Source organism: Limulus polyphemus, unplaced genomic scaffold (assembly GCF_000517525.1).
Source record: "Limulus polyphemus unplaced genomic scaffold, Limulus_polyphemus-2.1.2 Scaffold1121, whole genome shotgun sequence".
Taxonomy (NCBI): Eukaryota; Metazoa; Arthropoda; class Merostomata; order Xiphosura; family Limulidae; genus Limulus; species Limulus polyphemus.
Genome location: NW_013666731.1, coordinates 154,576 through 162,351, shown reverse-complemented (window position 1 = coordinate 162,351; position 7,776 = coordinate 154,576). Strand labels below are relative to the sequence as shown.

General features: G+C 35.0%; 1 non-coding gene across 1 annotated transcript; it reads right to left on the bottom strand.

The window, feature by feature from the left end:
• Positions 1-3,417: 3,417 nt before the first annotated feature.
• Trnan-guu lies at positions 3,418-3,491 on the bottom strand. The gene has a single exon. It is a non-coding gene; the product is annotated as a tRNA-Asn (tRNA).
• Positions 3,492-7,776: the final 4,285 nt, after the last annotated feature.

Below are 7,776 nucleotides of genomic sequence, written 5' to 3'. Positions count from 1 at the left end.
TGAGCTAGTAATATAATAGTGAGCTAGTAATATAATAGTGAGCTAGTAGAATAATAGCGAACTAGTAAAATCTTCGAAGTCTAAATATGTAACAGAACTGTATATCCTTTTAAAAATATTACAGATTAATTAACTAAAACAGAATGCTTTATTTATTTTATAGTATTTCAATGTGCGGATTAGTTTCGTACTTGTTACCAACTATTACTATAAAAGATCTGTTTGTTCGCCTAAAGTTTGAAGTTTGTATTATGAATGAGGTATTCTACATAATTAATTCCAGAACAAACATACTTGTCTTTACCTTTTCACACTGGTCTTTAGTAAGTTATGCTTCTTCATGTCTTAAAGAATTAAAGCATCAATAATTGGATTTCATTACTCTCTCCATGTCTTGTTGATGTGAACATAACAATATTTTACTTACATTAGTGTCTCCAAATTATCGTCTTTTTTACTGTTCACTAACAGTACAGTCTACATATTGTATCATATTGAGTAGTAATATGTTTTTGCCTGTTGCAATACTGATTGTAAGGACCTGGCCAAAACATTTGTATTTATAGGAAAATTACTAAGGCTATCAGCCGCGGTCCCTAATTTTAAACTATTGACCAGAGGGAAGTTGCCAGTCAGCAGCACCCTGCCACCCACCATCCACATTAAGAGATTGACTATTACTCTTATAACGCACCTATGGCTTAAAGCGAAGGGAATATATTGTGGTATTGCACGGATTCGAACCCGGCTTGATAGTTCCTAAATCCAGAGCACTATTACAGGACCAACCCGCACACTACCAAAAAACATTCGGCAAAATCACTCATAGCAATAATTAGAGAGATTAATTGCAATATTGATCTCATTTTTGTTTAATTGAGGGGGGGGAGCGCTACTAGTTTACGCACTTTCTAACTGAGGTCCAATTTTCACCTGAGGACGTCTCCGTTAACCAGAAATAATTTTCTGAGACTATTTTAGGGCCATCTATCGAAATTTTGGTGAAATTCGAGTTACACCTTGGTCGCACCCCGTATGCTATTGAAAATCCTGTAACCAACAAAATTATGCACTCGCAAACAATTTGGTACATAAACATTTTACAAACTGTGTTTAAAAAGCCATTGGGCTGTGTAGACCACAGCGGTTATTTCAGAGTCAAGTTTTTATGTAATTTTTGTTTACACATGTTCATTGATGATAATACAACAAATCTTTTGTTCGCCTTCATGTGCACAGTAAATAGCATTAACTGTACATGTTCAGTTGACACAATGTATAAGATATCTACGCGAAATAAAAACATAAATTAGTAAGAAAAATTTGCACGTTCTTCAGAGTTTGTGCCGAGAGTTAAAATTGCATCTTCACGTGTTTTGTTTGTTCTTATTTCTTTATTTTTAAATTTTCAAAAGACATTTTTTTCTTTTAGAAAGCAAGTATACACACGTTAAGAGAACATTTCTTTAATTAAGTAGTAATGATGAAGATGCCGTGCAGTTAGATGTTTTATTTCATATGTTATTTGTATCTACTTTTCATTTGTTATATCTCGGGAAGCGAAATACGTTGTCGTTTCTTCATATTACCTTAAACCACAGGAGCACCAATCATCTATTGAAAGATTGGAAGGAAGATCACCAATCACTTGTTATTCACTGGCAGATTCGCTTTCTACTGGTCAGGACTCGGGCTTTATGAACAGAGCCAAAATTTTACTAGTAGCCACTGCTGTGAAACTTAATACCTGGTCAAGACTCGAGCTTTATGTAGAGAACCGAGACTTTACTAGTAGCCACTACTGTGAAACTTGACCTCTGGTCAATACACGAGCTCTACGCACAGAACCAATACTTTACTAGTAGCCACTTCTGTGAACCTTAACCTCTGGTCAATACTCGAGCTTTACGCACAGAACAAAGATTTTACTAGTAGCCACTACTGTGAACATTGACCTCTGGTCAAGACTCGAGCTTTATGTACAGAACCGATACTTTACTAATAGCCACTTCTGTGAAACTTAACCCCTGGTCAAGAATAGGGCTTTATGTAGAGAACCGAGTCTTTACTAGTAGCCACTACTAACCTCTGGTCAATACTCGAGCTTTGTGTAGAGAACCGATACTTTACTAATAGTTACTGCTGTGAACCTTAATCTCTGGTCAGGACTCGAGTTTATGTACAGAGCCGAAACTTTACTAACAACCACTGCTGTGACCCTTAACCTCTGGTCAGAACTCGAGCTATATGTAGAGAACCGAGATTTTACTAATAGCCACTGCTGTAAACCTAAACCCTAAGGATAGCCACGTGTCATCTTAGAAATGTAAACCTTTTGAAAAATAAAGATAAAATCGCACACGCCCTATATAAAAGTAATAATGTGATTTAAAACTTCGATAAATTATATAAACATAAGAAATATATGAACACTGTCATTATAAATCCTTAATTTTCCTAAACGAACTGTGGTTCATGCATAATGTATCAATGGTCCTATAGCGAGACCATAATACAACAATATTATGCGGGCTTTCATGGACTTTAACAATATATTACTGGTATATTTTGTCTTTTTTTGTGTTTTTCATAAATGGCTCAGAGGTAAGTATGAGGGCTTATGACGTTGAAAATCGGGTTTCGATACCTGTGGTGGGCACAGCACAGGTAACCATTGTGTAGCTTTGAGCTTAACAAAACAATCCTCAATTTCTGTTCCTTATTTTTTACATTAAAAAAATAAATAATAATAGCTTTGAATATTTATTAAATATTAGTTTTATAGATTCATATGAGAAATGAGTTATACATAAATCTAGCCAAATAACAATCAGTTGTCATTGAGTTTATACTTAGATCGTACCCCAACCTAAACCAGTGTGTAGTGAAACGTTGGATAATGGCGATAATTTCTCCTGAATATATGACCAAATTTATGTGTGGCGAACAAAGTTCATTTTCACGTTTGAGTACAGACGTTTTTTCCTTCACTTTTTCCTTAATTAGTCCTTTGTGGAGTTTGATTCACGGGTCTGTGTAAAAAAAGCATTTCAGACTTGCCTCATGTCTGCCACAAGTTACTGTCCAAGAAGCCTTTCGGTAAATACCAGAACATATTTGTTATATGTATATGCTGGATGTATAGCAGGCAAATGTTTATCTGAAATGCTACTTACATGCTGTACTAGAAAGTTAATACAATGGTGTCAACCGCAAGAAATGGTTTGAGATGAAAGTAAAGAAATAAACATCTTTAAGCTTAATTTTAACCACCTTTCGATAACGAGGAACCCACTTTGAGACTAATAATGGTTGGAGACGGCTTGAATGGGTAATGAAGAAAAACTTTAATATAAGATTAACATAACAGCAAATGTACAACGTTTTGTCATCATCAGGTACCCGAAATAATGTCAACGCCCCCGGATGGGATTGAACCCCCAACCTTTCGGTTAACAGCCGAACGCGCTAACCATTTGCGCTACGGAGGCTAATGATGATAGAACCTTGTCGAAACATTGTACATTTGCTGTTATGTTAAACTTGTATTAAAGTTTTTCTTCATTACCCATTCAAGCCGTTTCCAACCATTATTAACCACCTTTGTTAAGCCTAAAAGATATCTGCTTAGTTAACGTAGGATATTTACGCTACTGCATTAAGTTTGCTTTTGTATTGTTCATGTAACTCGAACACTAATTTACTAATTGATTTACTTATACCTATACTCTTTCCCCACTACTTTCATGGATGATTCTGAAACCACTGTTTTTTTCCAACTGTCATTTAAACCAAAAGTTTGGTGGAAATATGTGGACAATACATTTGTTGTGTGAAGTCACGGTTAAATAATTTTTACACCACTTCACATGACAACAGTAAATTTATAATTGAAAATGAACGAAATAACCAGCTGTCTTTTTCAGTTGTTTTGGTAAATAGAAACTCTGATTTCCTCCTAAAAAACGTCAGTTTTTGGAATCCTTTCACAGTCGCTATATACTACCAATACATCTGTATTACTCTTTTTTTCTCAAGAAATTGACATGTTCCCTATTCTAATTTATAAAGCTTTTCGTATTAGTAATCTTCTTCCTTCATTGAAAGATAACAATTTTGGACAAAAATGGAAGTTATAAAATATAGTGTGAATGCAACGGTGTGAATATATCAGCCAGACAACAAAATGTTGTTTGAATAAATACAAACTTTCAGCAAAAAAGTAAATACTGCATTTTATCATGTTCATCAGAACATGCTATAACCACCATACCTTATTATGAGATGAGATCGAATTAATTGTTCCATGAGTCGCTGGAAATAATTAAACACAGACATTTGTGTTCAAATATAGAACGAATGTCCAGGAATTTCAGTCCCCAAGTTGTACTTGGATTGATATTGTATATATATTTATGAACTATATAATTTGCATGTTGTTTCATGTTGAATATTTTACCTTACATATAGTGTGTCTGTATACATTGGTGATCTTGAACTTAAATAGAACGTTAATTTTAAATTGACATGTACCACGTATTATTGGAACGAGTATTTTTTATTAATTTAGCGTGTGTGTGTGTACTGTTGTCTCGCCTATTTTCATTGAGCCTGATGACGGTCCGAACAAATGTGGTCGAAATATATCAGTGGTGTAGGAGGCAAATTAACATGAGGGGGGGACTTTATTTTACCGATCGAAGCGAAGCAATGTGCGCCCTAGGTGCACCCACTACGGTCGGGGTCCAAGGCTCGCCTTAGGGCCCTGAAAGATCTTGGATTCTGGAGTAAACTTTATACATTTTTACTGGAATAAATTGAAAAGTGGGGACCGTGTCCCCCCCAGTTCTTACATCACTGTATATAACAAAATGTCTTTGTTTTTGCAATAATATATAATTGTGGTTTGAATAGTGTATTACTTTTATTAAATATTTTGCTAGATAATGTGTATGTTGAATCTGAAGAGGTATGAAGAATTTTAGACTTTAGTGTGTGATCAGATATCTCTATACACCAGTAATAATTCCTAACATTTTATTAAAATATTGTACCGTATTGTATAAATAATATGCTTGTGTTAATCTGTTTGTCTGTCCTGAACAAGTCTCGCAAATTTCTCGATCAAACACTACAAATCTCGTATCGTTAGAAAAACCTTTGTCGGAGGAGTTCAGATTCCATATTTGATTTTCCATTCAGAATCGCCTCACCTGTTTTTTGCATAGTATCGTTAGAAAAACCTTTGTCGGAGGAGTTCAGATTCCATATTTGATTTTCCATTCAGAATCGCCTCACCTGTTTTTTGCATAGTCAAACTTTTTAATGCAACGAGTATGGTACACAATAGCACAATGTCGTCATCAAATGACGACTGGCTTCGATTTCAACTTTAGTTGTTGTTTTTTTTGTTTTATATATATATATATATATATTTGCAAAGAATTTCACACAAACAACACTTCACCGCGTGCAATTTCCTAAAAAAAATAATATTACATTAAATACAATTGCTATGGCTTTACTGACTTAGTTAGGTCTAAAATACGCATGCGCAGTTCGTTCAAACCATATACTCACTTTGTGAGCATGCCTTCAGACGTTACTGCATATTCAGCTAAGTTTGGCCTTATTACAACTTCACATTTACTTTATTTTGCAATAATTTAGCTTCAGTTCGTTTCCTAGAGTGCTATAAACACCTTTTAGCTACTTTTTTCTTTACTACGGGTTTAATTCTTCGTTTTTGCTAGTTTCTTTGTTTCAACTGGTAAAACCGTCATACACTGAACGATCATAACTGTCTCATAAACTGTACACTATTATAAATATCATTACTATACTTTATTGTTTACTTTACATGTCATTTTATTCAATAAAGCTAAGTACTTATACATTTATTATATAAAGTTACGGCTACGTGAGTTTTGTTTGTCTGATCGCGTAATTTTTTTTTCAAATGGACCAGGATTTATCGATCTAACACATAATGCCATGCATGAAAATGATAGAATAAATAAAATTCAATCGAAGGGCATAAAAACTACAGTAAATGTTTTGTGGGTCGCAGCTAGTTATAGTAATAATAGTTTTATTTAGATTTTTATAACACTAACAAGTCTTGCACAATATTATTGTTTCTTTATTGTTGTCTATTTTGGTGTATTGTTTGTTTGAAGTTAAGCACACAGCTACACAATGGGCTATCTGTTCTCTTCCCACCACGGGTATCGAAACCCGATTTCTAGCCTATTAAGTCAGCAGACATATCGTTGAACTACTGGGGGAGGGGCTGTTTTGGTGTAAACGATTGGCCTACCAAAAAAATAGTAGTACAGAAATAACTTACAGAATTATGTACTTAGATTATAAGAAATAAAAATGCATGTTTTACGTAAACGTCGTAGTGACAACTTTTTATTTAAAAAATAACATATTTTCTTGTGACCTAGTGGGTAGTATGTAGGGCTGCAGATCCGAAGGTTTGGCATGGCATAGCCCGTTCATTAGAATATTCTAATTTCGATATGCGAGTTGCGGGATCGAAACCTAGAGCTCGCAATTTCAGCCGTGCGGGATTTTATAATGTGACGGTCAATCCCACTATTCATCGGTAAAGACTAGCCCAAGAATTGGTGGTGGGTGGTGATGACTGGTTGCTTCCCCTATTGTCAGCGGCTCAAAATTTGGGGTGGTAGAAGATAGCCTTAGTAGTTTTGCCATAAACAAACAAATCCGAAAATCCAAGGTACAGCCACGACATGCCTCTGCACTTTCAGCTGTAAGGGCGTTATAGCTGTAACAGTCAAATTTCAATACTATCAAAGATTACCCACACAGGCAGTGGGTTCTGTTTGCCCGCCCTTTGGTTATTTGTAATTACGCACGAAGCTACACAATGGGTTATCTGTGATCTGCTCACCACGGGTATCGAAACCAGGTTTTTAGCGTTGTAAGTCCGCAGACATACCGCTCTGCCACTTTGGTCATGTGTTCTAATTCAAATATGGCTACGCTTGAACTTATGACGGGCTTTCTGTGATCCCTGCAGTAGGCACAGTACAGAAGTACATACTGCCAATGTAATTCTAAAACAATTACCGTATTTGACGGCATATAGGACGCACTTATTTCCCAAAATTTTGGCTCAAAAAATCTCCCTGCGTCTAATATGCGAAGTTGAGACCTTCCGCAGGCTAATCTTCTTCCTAACGCTCACTATCCTAGCATACGATCAGTACAGCATTGAAGGTGAAGAATTTTCTGGTTATGAAGATGATTAAAGTGTATCCCCATTTTCTTACTGTGTTTTAGTTTATGTTCAAGTGTTTTCTGCTTGTGTAATGTGCTCTTAGATCACTTTCACCAATATATGCTTAAATACACTAAAACTTTTTTTCCTGAATCTGACCTTATATACCCATGCGTCCTATATGTCATCAAATACGGTAAGCATCTATGATGAGAAGGCAACCCTTGTTTAGACAGATTCATACTATGTCTGTAACAAACTACACATCGAACTTGGAAATATGGGGACCTATTTAGCATACAAATAATAATAATCTAAGTTGGATTAAATATACCTTTAGACCAGTTGATGAATTATAACTGGAATAAATACTTTGAGTAGGAGAGTTATGAAGACCACTTTTTAACATACATAAAATCAGACAGATATTTTTAACATACATAAAATCAGACAGATATTTTTAACATACATAAAATCAGACAGATATTTTTAACATACATAAAATCAGATGGATAGACCAAAGT